Genomic DNA, 12,617 nt, shown 5'->3' with positions numbered 1-12,617 from the left:
TGATACAGCTTATTTTTCTTCTGAGAATGCATTGAACTGATCTTTTCCATGACTTGAGGTTTTAGCTTGACAAATAAAATGAAGTGGGTTGCCTTCAGGAAGCTGTTCCAGCCACACTGCCTTCCTGTATGCTGTTGGGTGGAAGAGTGCATTAACCTCTTAGTTCACTGTGGATGTAACTTGTTTCAGCTACACATCTGGTTCTTAAAATTATTTGTGTCTGTGATGGACAATTCAGGTTTGAATCTGCTACACTGTATGACACACAGCTTCTGTCTCCTCTTGCTGCTGTTCTGGCAGCAGTACCTGGGTGAGATGTTCCTTTTCAAGTGCATAGATTTAAAGGTTAGGACTCTGGAGGCAGACTGTGTACTGACAGCTGAGGGTCTTGGCACAGAGGCTGAAATCCTGCTTTCCTTTAAGTCAGTAGGAGTTAGCTCCAAAATACCTTTTTTGAAGGTCTGCTCATAAGACTTATTTGAAAAACATACCATAATGAATTTCCTCTGCCTGATGAAATGTCTGAGAATTTGGTCCACTGAAGCAGGGGACTGACTGCTGTTCTGTCACTGTGTTCCCTGGATTATTTGTACTAATGAAAGTGGGACCGGAGATGAGCGCCTGGTCTGAAACCCAAAACACAAGGAGCAGAACTGATGAGGCCTGCTTTGCTCAGGAGTTATCCTTCGTTACCCAAATCCTTCCTTCCCCAGATTTCCCTGCACCCTGGTGTGCAAGTGGCAGCATGGGCTGCTGCTCCTCGGCAGCTGCGTGCTTGTTTAGCAGCTGCTGCCAAGCACAAATTCAACTCCTAAATCTCCCTTCTTTCCCCCTCCCTGCACAATGACATGGGAGAAGTGTCTATACTCTCTCAATGTGTTCACACTTAGTAGTACTTTAAAGCTTTGCCTTCTTTTGAGTTTGTAAATGGGCAAAGGATTCTGGTCATGTATTCAGGAGGAGGAAGAGGGGGAAGAAATCAACAGTTGGCCCTGCAAAACTTACTCCTTTAGGAAGCCAGATTAAAAATAGATTAATACATACAACTGCAATCAAATTTTATACTAAGTTCAAGTTAGTTTTAAGTCTCAGTAGGATTCTGTTCAGTTTTTAGTGTGTTTTTAGTATTTTCAAGAACACAGGTAACAGTTTTAGGAGTAACAATATTGCATTACCTATTTTTAGAACAGGGATGCTTCCAGAGAGGTGTGTTTTGTACTACGGGGCATTCTGCACTAAAGTACAGCAGTACTTTAGCAAATGCTGTTTTAAAAGTAAATCAAATGACTTAATTGGGCTGTCACAATCTTCTGATAACATTTTCCAGCTGCTCAGAATTGGGATGAAGGGTGTTCCTTGCCAGAACAACTCAATTTGAAATGCAACTCGAATATTTGGGGCATTTTATTTACATTCAGGTGGTAATGGTGATACATGCAGAATCCAGCTTGTACATGTGTAAAAGATGTGTGTAGGTAAGAATCCTCTCTTGAGCATCCTCAGCAGGGAGTTTGAGGCTTGCAAACTAATTAATGACAGACAACTATCATAAACAGTTATCTCCATGATTAAAAGCTCTTCTCTTAGCACTTCTTAAATGTGCTAATGGTGTCACCTTATGAATATTAGGAGATAAATTATTCCAGTAAAAGAAGTGGTGAAACCAGTGAGCATCTTACTTATTTTAACCTTGGTAGCTCAGGCTGAGTAAGTTTTTTCTAAAAATGTAATAATAATAAAAAAAAGTTGAAACATCTATAAAAAAGCTCATAACACAGGATATACTTCTGTGTAACTAAGAGTAGTCAAGGGGATTTCAGCACTGGCCTGGAATTAGCTACAAGTACTTAAACTCCTGTTTCACCATGCAGCATACATGTGACTTGGAGTTTTTTTGGCACACTGTTGTGGTTTAGCCTCAGCAACTGCTCAGCCCCACACAGCTGCCCCATCATGGTGGGCTGGGGGAGAGTTTGAAAGGTAAAGCCAAGAAAAGTCATGGGTGTGTGGGATAAAAGCAGTTTAATAAGAAAAGCAAAAGCCATGTACAAGCAAACCAAAACAAGGAATTTATTGACTACTTTGCATTGACTGGCAGGTGCTTGACCATTCCCAGGAAAGCAGAGCTTTATCACACATAATGCTGAACTTGGGAAGACAAATTCCATCACTGCAAATATCACCCCTTCTTCCTCTTTTCCCAGTTCCATGTGCTGAGCATGACACCATATGGTCTGGGATATCCCTGTGGTCATTTGGGGTCAGCTGTCTTGGCTTCGTCCCCTGACATCTTCTTGTGCACCCCCAGCCTCCTTGTGGTGGGATAGGGTGAGGAGCAGAAGAGGTCTGGATTTTGTAAGCACTGCTCATCAATAGCTAAAACATCCCTGAGTTATCGACACTGTTCCCAGCACAAATCCAGCTCATGGCTCAATGCCAGCTACTGTGCGGAAAATGAACTCTACCCCAGCCCAAACCATCATACATACATGAGGAGCTGTTTTACTAGAAGAGAATTATTTCAGTGATGCTTTAATTGCATATTTAGACGACCAGTGCATTAACAGAGTGTAGTATGAAAAGATGTGGGGGAAATTGGCAGCTTTTTATCTACCCCCTGCCCCCATTGCTGAAGATACAGCTGAACCAAACACATCCCAGGTAAATACCTGTGAACTGCACCACTAGGCACTGTGATGGATGTGGCCAGTTTGGGTCTCCATGCCTGCGGCTACTAATGATCATTCCTGAGGAACACGCTGTAATTATTTACAATCAGTTGCACTTACTAGCCCAAGGACATGGCAGCATTTTAAGTGCTGCCTAGCATAACTAAGTAGTTCAAGGAGAGCAGCTAGTGTGTTTTATTCACATCGGGAAAGTCTGCAGCATGCAACTTCCATCTCTTGGGATCAGAGACACCATCCCTTTTGTGCAGTAATTTATCACAACCATTAAGCAGATGATGTGCTGCTGCAGGTTGTTACTGCAGACCCTGAGCAACGTGAGTGTGGGTGGGAAGGATGAGTTCATCCTGCTTTCATTTCACAGGTCACTGGGGACACAGAGCAGGATTTCTAACCTTCTCAAACTCCTTTATAAAGCCTTTAAGAGGATGTTCAATAAATCTGAATATTTAGCATAGGTAAACAGTGACCCAGTCAGTCAGGCTCTGAAGACACTCTCCTCCCCAGCCATCTGTGAAGGGTGTGAAGTTGTGCTCCTTACTTTAGTATTTTGCTGAAACTTCGTAATTTCTGGTGGTGAGCTTAGTTATATCCAGACTGGAGTCTTGCAGACATCTAAAATGTTTTTTCAATGTGTTGTTGTACCCAAAAACCAAAAACTGGGTTCTTGTGCACTGTACAAAAGAACAAAGAAAGGGCCCTCTCTCCCAAAGAATTTGGCATTTTAACTCTGATTGTATTTGGTGATTTGAGATAGCAGTTATGTTATAGACTCTATTTCTGCGTTTATAACAAAGGATTTATTGCAGCAACCAAAGTTGTTTCTGTACTATAACATAACTAAAGGCACTGTTGCTGCTTATGATAAGCTTCTGCTAGCAATGAGAATAAAGACTCCATGTCTGTATGTGCTTCTTAATGTCTGTGCCTACAGCTGATCGATTTATTTAGATGCCCAAGATGACAGCTGGGTTCTGAATGTCTCTAAATATGGGCTATGCTGCCAGTCAAGTGTTGTTAAAGGCTTTAGTGTCATGGGGACTCGCTGGGACTTAAAATGCTCCTGAGTCCCTTGATCATGAAAAATAAAGCCCTGTTTGTGTTTGCAGTTTCCTCAACAAACTGTTTGCTGAGTCCAGTGCAATTTTAAAAATAATTCTGTCCAAAATATTTGCCAAATTAGTGAGGATTGCAGTCTTTCTGACTGTTTTGTTGAAGCAATAAAACCCCTGCACATTTATCCTTTCTACATTTTCCTCAGCATTTTTCTCCAAATCACATCTCAGTCACAAAATGAGCCCAAGCAGGTCACTGATAAGTCAGTTCAAATGCCACTGAAAGGTGTTTAAAGTCCAGGATTGAAATTCAAGTCAACTCAGGAATATTTTCTGGAAGTGTCTGCTGTTCATGCACAGGAGTTACTTTTCATTATGTTTTGTTAACACAAGTGACACTGCTAATGTTTTAAAGAATACCTGTTCTTGCAGCTCCATGCAGAATTTTAGGATGTTAAATAATGTCCTGGTGCCACTGTGAGCTGTATCCTCCCCTTGTACCCTCAGCAGGTGCGGATCTGAGGAGTCTCTGATGCTGGCTGGTGGTTGTAGTCAGTCACCCCTGATGTTTGCTTGGGGCTGCTTTACCCTCTCTCATACCCCATCAGCCAGAGCAAAGTTCACGGTGCAGTACTGATGCCAGAGGTAACAAACAGAGGACAAAAATGTGTTTTGGCTGTACTGTTAGTATGAGTGTGCATTTGCTTTTACAGGATTAAGCTATTAAAATGTTTTCCTGCAACAATTCTTCTTTGTATGCGAGCTTAAATTCAGGTTAAACCTGCGTTCTTCCAGTCCTCTTCACAGGGCTCCTTCAGAGACTATAAGCTGATTGCAGGACTTAAAGTAGGAAAAAAGTCAATATCTGTAGTAGGATGTTGGAGCCGTTGTGGTTTTTCCTCCATTGATAAAGAGGGAAAGCAGGGATAATGCAGCCTAACAGACCTTTGCTTGCTTCCTCCCAGTGGAAGAGACAGCAAAAATAAACCTTGAAATGATAAAGTGCACCACAGTTTTCATGTGTTGTTGAAATGTCCATGAAATTCCTTTCCTGTCCTCAGCTATTTTCTCTCCCTTTATAAACCAACCCGATAAATTATGCAGTTGCTGCTTTCCAAAGTCAGCTATTCAGCTGTTCAGGGTTTTAATTGCACAGGGAGTGGTTTTATCAATTTGGCTTGGAAAAACAGCTTTTCACATCCTTCACTCCTTCCCTCCTCCCTCCCAGTGCATTTAAACCCCAGGTTTTAAGCGACTTTGTGAACTCATTATTAAGAATCCCAACCAATTAGTCCAGTACAAGAAAGCCTCAGCTTATAACCAAGTAGTGAACTTGGCTCTCTCCTTGCCAGCTCACCACCACTGGTTTCCATGGCCTTGTTTCTTACTGCTGCATGTGGTGAGCTTGGGATGCAGGAATCCAGCGCTCACTTTAAATATGAACCAAAATGTGTGCACAAAATCAAATCTATTTTTTCAAACCATGTTTTACAACTATAAATAAATAAGTCTCCCTTTCAGACCCCCACTGGTTCCTTCTGAAAGCAAGCTATGTTGCTGTGAGCTCTAATTGGGTTGTCTATTGGCAGCATCAACAGAAAGGCCACGAGTTGAAAAGGCTGAAGAATAATCTACTCTGCAGTCTGAAAAAAATGGCTTTTCTAGCATAGGTCAGCAGCAGCCTAACATTGGCAGCCTGTGATAAATAAAGAAATTATATTATTTATAAATAAATAAAGTTTTTCCATGCTAATTCATGATTCAATCAAAGATTTTTTTTTTTAAATGTCAACCAACACAGTTGTTTCAGTAGAGGTTAAAGGCCTGTGGGTTATCCAGACATCCAGCAGCAATGAATGTGGATGGAAACATCCTTTTATTTTCATTTGTTCCTGTCATATATGACATTTCTGGTTTTCAGAGTAAAATGTTGGTTGTTTTCAGTGGGTATGTAGAGAGCCTTTGGCATCTGCCTTCAGACATAGAACCTCTGAGATAAAGGCACACAGTGAGAAGCTGGTTTTGGTGCACCTGTGCAGGTCTGGATTACTGGAAGTTTGTAGTATGTAAAGCAGGTTGTACATCTGGAATCTGGTCAGATGCCATATCCCCATGATACAGGTGCATGTACTAGCCCATAGGAAGCTACAAAGGAGACATTTGTGTGTCAGGGTGCTTGCTGTGGGCCACCAGACCCTGTGAATGTGTTCTCTTTGTTTCAGAGTAATTAGAGAAAGCTTTGAACAAGTCAGACTTTCTGGACTCTTCTATGGGTCACATGCAGTGCCTGTCTCTGGTGGGATTTTGGTGGAGCAATGCAGATGCTCCAATCAGGGTGGGCTGTTGCAGTGCCCACATCACTGAAAACTGAATTGTTGTGTAAGGGCACTCAGATGATGAGTGTTGCTGTTTCAGAGTCTGGACAGATTGTTGAAGAGAAAAGATGTGCTTCAATTTCAGAATTGTGTTTCCTGACTCTCTATGTCCCATAGGCTCCTAATTTTAATGTTGCCTTAGTGTGTTTTTAATGGGATATATAATAAAATGCTTCCCTGTACAAGCATAAATTGTGCCAACTTTCTGTGCACTGTATGTATGTACTTCTCAGCTGAGCATTTCTGGCAGGCTTCTGGAGCAGATACACTCTTCACGTAAACCAGTTAGAAATTGGTGCATTCTTGGCTTCAGAATCTGCTTCCACTGAGATGAGCAAGTCCTGACTGTTGATTTCAGAGAGAGGAGGTCTGGGACACTTAGGCTGGATTCTACATTATTTAAAAGCATGGAAGTCTACAACAAGATGTTGCTTGATACTACATGTATTTGAATATCACCAAAAATCTTAGGGAATGTAAACAGTTCAGCATAAGTGACCTGCCAGTGCAGTGACCTGTCTCATTAAACTAATCACAGAAGTTATTTTCAGAGAGATTTAATCACACATTAAAATCGAAGTTCTTGGAAAGGCAGCAAACCAGGAAAATTAAGAACCTGACATGGATTTTTCCTTTAATGACAATACCACTCATGTTTCTCAAGGATCTAAAAATAAAAATGAATATGGGTTTTAGTGGTACTTAATATAAATGGGAATGTGAAGAGTATAAGAATCCTGATAATTATCTTGTGCAATAAAACTTGATATGATATCTAATGGAAGGAGCAAAGACAGTAATGACTGATACCATTGTCTCTTTTTTGTCAGTCTTCTGATACTGGAGCACACAGTTCATATGGGATTATTGTCTCTTTGAAGCAGTTTATGCTCTTTGAGCAAGGTATGGTCATAAAGAGGATGATCCAGTGATAAAAGCGATAGCCTTGGCCTGGAGATGTAGAAGTGTAGTGCTTTGCTTTGCTTTGATTTGTAGAGTCACGACCCAAGTCACTAAATATTTGTCAGATTCCAACCTGTGAAGTGGAGATAACATTTCACCTTGCATGGGCGTTTCATCTAGCAAGTCAGGCCAGACTGCAAGCTGCTCCAGTATTGCAGGAACTGAGATATGGAAGGTGTATAAGCTCTGCACAGTCTTGATTAACGTGAAGGAAGTAGGACTTCGCCTTTGGTGTTCCCTGGCTTGTGGCAGACATCAGTTTTTTGGCCCCCAAGTTTAGGAAACCCCATCTGCCACTGGGCGAGCACAGAGCTCAGACAAGATTATCGAGGCTGGAGCTGATGACTCGCAACCTGGTTACAGCTCATGCCAGGACTGAAAGGGAGGAGCCTTGACTTGCTCTGGGTCAGTGTCACAACAGGGAGAATGGCAAATGTGGGGTATTTTGGGCTGCTCTGCCTTTGGGCTGGATCTCAACTTGCTCTGTGGCATGATGCTGTTCTGGGGACACAGTGTGTACATTGAATAACTTACTTGGTAGCAGTTGTGGGTGTTGAGCAGAATGCAGGGTAGAAGTAAAGAAAGAAGGAAAGGAGACAAAATGTGTATATTTGGGAGTTCTGAAATTTGGGAGGTTTGTTCAAAATGCATTGCTGTATGCTCACCTCCAATTGGGAGCAATTACTTTCTCTATTAAAGAAGACATTTGCAAAGGCTATACCAATCAGAATAAAAGCTTCATGTGAATGTGTGGCAGGTGGTGTGAAGGGAACATTAGTTTCTTTGGGGATTTGCAGCCTCATTTCTCACATTACTATTGCCTTCCCTCTCTCCTTACCGAGTGACTCAGCCTGTGACATAGGATTAGCTGCCAGAGCACCAAGGAGCAGCTGAGGAGTGACAGCTGAAGAGAGACTGGCCTCATTCTCTGGGTATTTGTTGTAGGTTATTTAGGTGTTCAGAGGGGTCTTTTAGAGGACTCAGGTAATTTTAGCTGTTAAAAATCCACATCTGAGTGTGTGAATTGGATGACTGTCCTGCTGGCAAGCTTGTACATCCCAGTGTACCTATAAATCCTTAATGCTCTTGTGGTGAGTTCTGATAGGAGTGAAACATAACTTATTTTTCTAGGTCTCTAATGATGGGGTAACAGTAGGAATTAGCTTTAAGAATTAGACTCCAGGTTTATTTTTTCTAAAATAAATTAATTTCCTTGCTTGGATAAGCTCAATACTCTGTGCAGGGCTCTCATTTGAAAAGTGCCTTATAGTATCTTGGCTACTTGAGTCATTACCCGTGGATTTTTCTTATCAGGTTTATCTTCCTAAATACTTTATGGCTTCAAATTCTGTGAAAGGTAGAGAACTTATGTAAAGGGCAAATAGTGAATAGAGACATCTGGAGTCTGCCTGTCTGCTCCTTGCACCCTTTCAGATGGTGAGTTGGCAACTGATGCCATTTTTCTGACTTGCTAATAAATGAATTAATTTATTAGTAAGTCAGAAACTTACTAATACTTAAGTAAAACTTAAGTCAGTGTCCAACTCAGGTTGGATACTGAAGTATTGTGCTGATAGTGGAGTTTCTGTGCTTCTGACTGTCTTCTGGGCTTCTGACTGCTTGTGCTTGGCAATCATGCCAGCACACTTCTCCTAAATAGGTGAATAGATCTCAGCTGGAAGCCACTCCTGCTGTGACTTTGGACAAAAACTGTGCATTCTGCATAGTATCTGCTCTTGATTCTTGACTTTCCCAGATATCTTCACAGTAATATTCAATGTCCCCCTTCCTTTTAACCCCCCCTGCCCTATGACCTTGAGTCCATTGGGATGTACCTTTCTTAGGAAGATCTCTTTGCATGGCATCCATTTTGCTGATTTCTTACGCAAATTGCATCCTAGGAAATAATTTGCAGGTTTTGCTGGTCTTGTGAGCTGAATTTTCAAAGCTGTTTCATCTCATCTGTGTTCTCTGGCATTTTCATTACTAAATCCAAAGCATAAAGTCTTCCATAGTAGGGTAAGAGTGTGAGGGAAAGCAGTGCAACTTCTCTTCCCTCCTCAAGGTAAAATTTTGTTGCTCACCCGGCAATGGAGAAGGGGGGGAAATCTTTTTAGGATGTTAAATAATTCTGGCTTAATTGAGAAGGAAACCTTCTGGTGGTATTTTTCATAAACTCTACAATTTCACCTTAAGGCAACCATGCTGTTGTCTCACATTTCAATAGGGGAAGATTAATTTTCAACACCTACTCAGGGCCATGTTCCTCAGAGCTGGTGTAGGAAGTGTAATTCATATCTCCCATTGCCAGCTGATCCACCTTCCTTCTTCTTTTCCCTCCCAAGAGGGATGGTAGGAGGCACCATCATCTCCCAACACTGATTTCTACCAGTTGCACCACAGTCTTGAGTGAGAGGGTATATATATGCAGTTCTAGTATATACATGCAGTGTAATCTCCAATAGCTGGAAGCTGAAACCACCTTTGGAATTAAAATAAGGAACCATGTGATTTTTTGTTTTAGTTTATTTTACATAAAGATGATGATTAACTTTGAGGTTGTTCTTGGGTGTGTACTGGAGTCTATGCTGGGCAGATGGGGTATATTTTTTTAAAGGCTGCTTTCAGGATCTAGTTGAGCCACAGCCCCCTGTGAGCTCAGAAGCAGAGAGTGCACACTGAGGGCATGATGGAGCAGAAATTTCTCTTCCTGCCTGACTCCCAGGAATCCCTGGGAGGCAGCAGCCTCTGGTTGATGTTAGCCTTGGAGGATATTCACCCTTTCCCCTGAGCCTGAGTCAGAAGAAGACATGCTCCAGTGTGACCAGAAATAAAGGCAGAAGTGTGTGTTGTGCAGTTTACCAGCGCTGCTGTCTTTTAAATCCCATGCAGGCAGCCTGCAGGACCCACCCCATGTTTGCCCCCTGTGCCGAGCCTTCCCCTGCCAAGGGCTGTTGCTAAAAGTGTCCTTTCTGCCAGAGCTGTGAATATGGCATGGATGCAGTGTTCCTGGAGGATATGTTTAGTTAAGCTCTCTTCCCAGTTTGATCTGATTTATGTAATGCATCTGACTATCTTTTTAAAAAATAAGTAAATAGTTGTAACTCATACTACAATTGTCTAAAACTGTTATTACTCATGGGCAGTTTCAGTGATGCTGGGAAGGAAGAAATTATGCCACCATAGAAAAGACAAGATGGTGTCTGAGTTTGGGTCACTACCACCTCAGCAAGTCATACGGACAGGAGAAGTGTGACCAATTTGTAATAATTTTGTGCCCCAACTTCACATTGAAGGGCTCCTGGAAGCAGGCAGAGACTTTCTTCTATATGGCCATGCTGGGATTGGATTTGCACAGCTCATTGCACGCACAGATTGCCTGCACTCTGAGTTCATGGCAGTGCCAGTGAGATGGTGATGGTGTCGGGGCCGAGCCGCTGCAGTGCTCTGGGATGAACTGTGCAGCCCACGCAGCCGCCGCGTTCGGCTGCAACCGCAGCAGCGCTGACTGCAGTCATCCAAACTGCTTGAGTATTTTCCTTCTAATTCTGCATTTCTAGTTCCTCAGAGTCTTTTCCAGACTGACCTTTCATAGGCTTTGTCTTTTGTAAAGCCGTAAAGCTGTTTGCTTGTCACTGATCTCTAAGCAGCGTAATGCCTGGTGGAATCAAACCTGCCTTTAAAAGTACAGGGTTGGGGGTGGGGTGTCTGGGTTTCTGTATGTGTGCACACATTTCTAGCTGTTGGAAATTTGAATTCAATAGCATATTAAAGATGTTGACGATGTGCCTCCTATAAGAAAGCATCAAGTCTTGAAACATCGTTGTCTTTAAGTATCTGGAATTTTACCTGGATGTGCAGTGCTGCTGGTGACAAGATGAATGGTTTGGTGGAAGTAAGTACCCAAAGGGAAAAGGTTGTGCAAAATTCTTTCAGTTCCTGATCCTTCCTAAGGTGATTCCTTCCTTTTTTTTTTGTTTGTTTGTTTGTTTTTTTGTTTGGTTGGTTGTTTTTTTGGTTTCTTTTGGGTTTTTGTTTGTTTGGGTTTTTTTTTAATGCAGGGAGATCATGGCATGGCCTGACTGCTCTGATCATTGCTATTAAGTGGACATGCAACCAACACAGTTTTAAATTCATACCTGTGATTCTGAGGAGAAACAGCTGCTTTTGTCATCCTCCCTCCCTACCAAATTTGTGCATGATTTTCTATCAGATGTCTGCAATGCAGATGGCTAAATTATGCAAGGGAGTCTGCAGCTGTTGTAGTTTATGCTCTCCCACACCGGTGAAGGAACTTTAAACTACCTCATGTCAGACCTGAGAGATCCTCTTTTACATGATGCATAAGAAGTCTTTGCATGTTACAGACTTCCATGGCAGAAGAGAATACGTTTGTGTTCTTGCATGGGTGATAAGAGGGCTGGGATCTGTGTGTCCTTGCTGTGGCTGCAAGGGCTGTGTCTTCCCTGCTCCATGTAGGTACTCGTACTTTTCCATGTAGGGATGCAAGTTCAAAGTTAACACTGTTAACTTGTAAGAACTAGCTATTCTGCTGTTTTTAGAGGTCACTGCTCTTCTGGGATTGAGAGTAAAGAAACCAATGGTGCTATCCCCAGATGCTAAATGTTTAGAGAGCGAAGGTGCATCTGAATTTTTTTATTTTTTTCTTTTCTTGAAGTTGGCTGTAAATCTGCTATGAGTGTACTCTGAACTGCCAGTGGCCCACTTGCTGAAAGCAGGACATGTTTTGTGCTTCAAATTCATTTTCTCATCAGGCTAATGGAGGTATTTTTGGTGTGCAGCTATAGATGGTTATAGAGCTGGCATTATACAATAAATAGCTGGTACATGATAACATTATTTGAGTAGTCTGTTGATGACAGAAATATAATGATTCTTTAAAAATCTTTATTTGCAATTTAGTTTACCTCTAGGGTTCTTGATGTCAGAAATAGCTTCTTCACAACTGCCTGGATGTTGTCTTTTATCTCTTGCTTGTCACGCACACTTCAGATCCTCAGACAATGCTGTCTTGAAATGAGAGGACATGGCCAAAAGCATAGTGTTTATTTATATAGTCATAATAACCTGAAAGAAGCAAACAGTGTATGACAGAGAGAAACAGAGGTTTATATTCTTGGGACATCACTAAGACAGCATATTCAGGAGCTTAGCTGGAACTGCTTGACTGGTTTTCTGCCTGTAAGACTTGGTTTTAACAGTAGAAGTACTTGTATTAGTTAATTGCTGAAAAGGTTTGGAGCAATTGTGTTGTGAGTCTTTACCATGGTGCCAAACAGGCTGCTATAAACAAATACAGATATTTCCTTGGAAAATGAGTTCTTGGTATGTTAGTCTTTCCTTTGTTCATGTACTGCTTACCCTTTCACTTCAGCATTGCTCTGTCCACACTTGGCCTTTGCCTCTGCATTTGCATATGGTCACACTCTACAGAGGACAAAGTGCTGAGCAAGTGTAGTCCTCTGCCCTGCAGTGGGTTCCTGGAGGGAGGTGACTTGTCAGCACTGAGGTGACGT

The 12,617-nt window shown here is 41.9% G+C and overlaps 1 protein-coding gene across 1 annotated transcript in view; it reads left to right on the top strand.

Moving 5' to 3' along the window:
• PDIA5 (protein disulfide isomerase family A member 5) overlaps nucleotides 1-12,617 on the top strand; it is a 97,417-nt gene that overhangs the window by 49,476 nt on the left and 35,324 nt on the right. The window lies entirely within an intron of this gene.

The sequence above is a fragment of the Lonchura striata genome, chromosome 8 (assembly GCF_046129695.1).
Source record: "Lonchura striata isolate bLonStr1 chromosome 8, bLonStr1.mat, whole genome shotgun sequence".
Lineage (NCBI taxonomy): Eukaryota > Metazoa > Chordata > Aves > Passeriformes > Estrildidae > Lonchura > Lonchura striata.
Note: the sequence above shows the minus strand (reverse complement) of the source record. Positions and strands in the feature narration are given on the sequence as shown.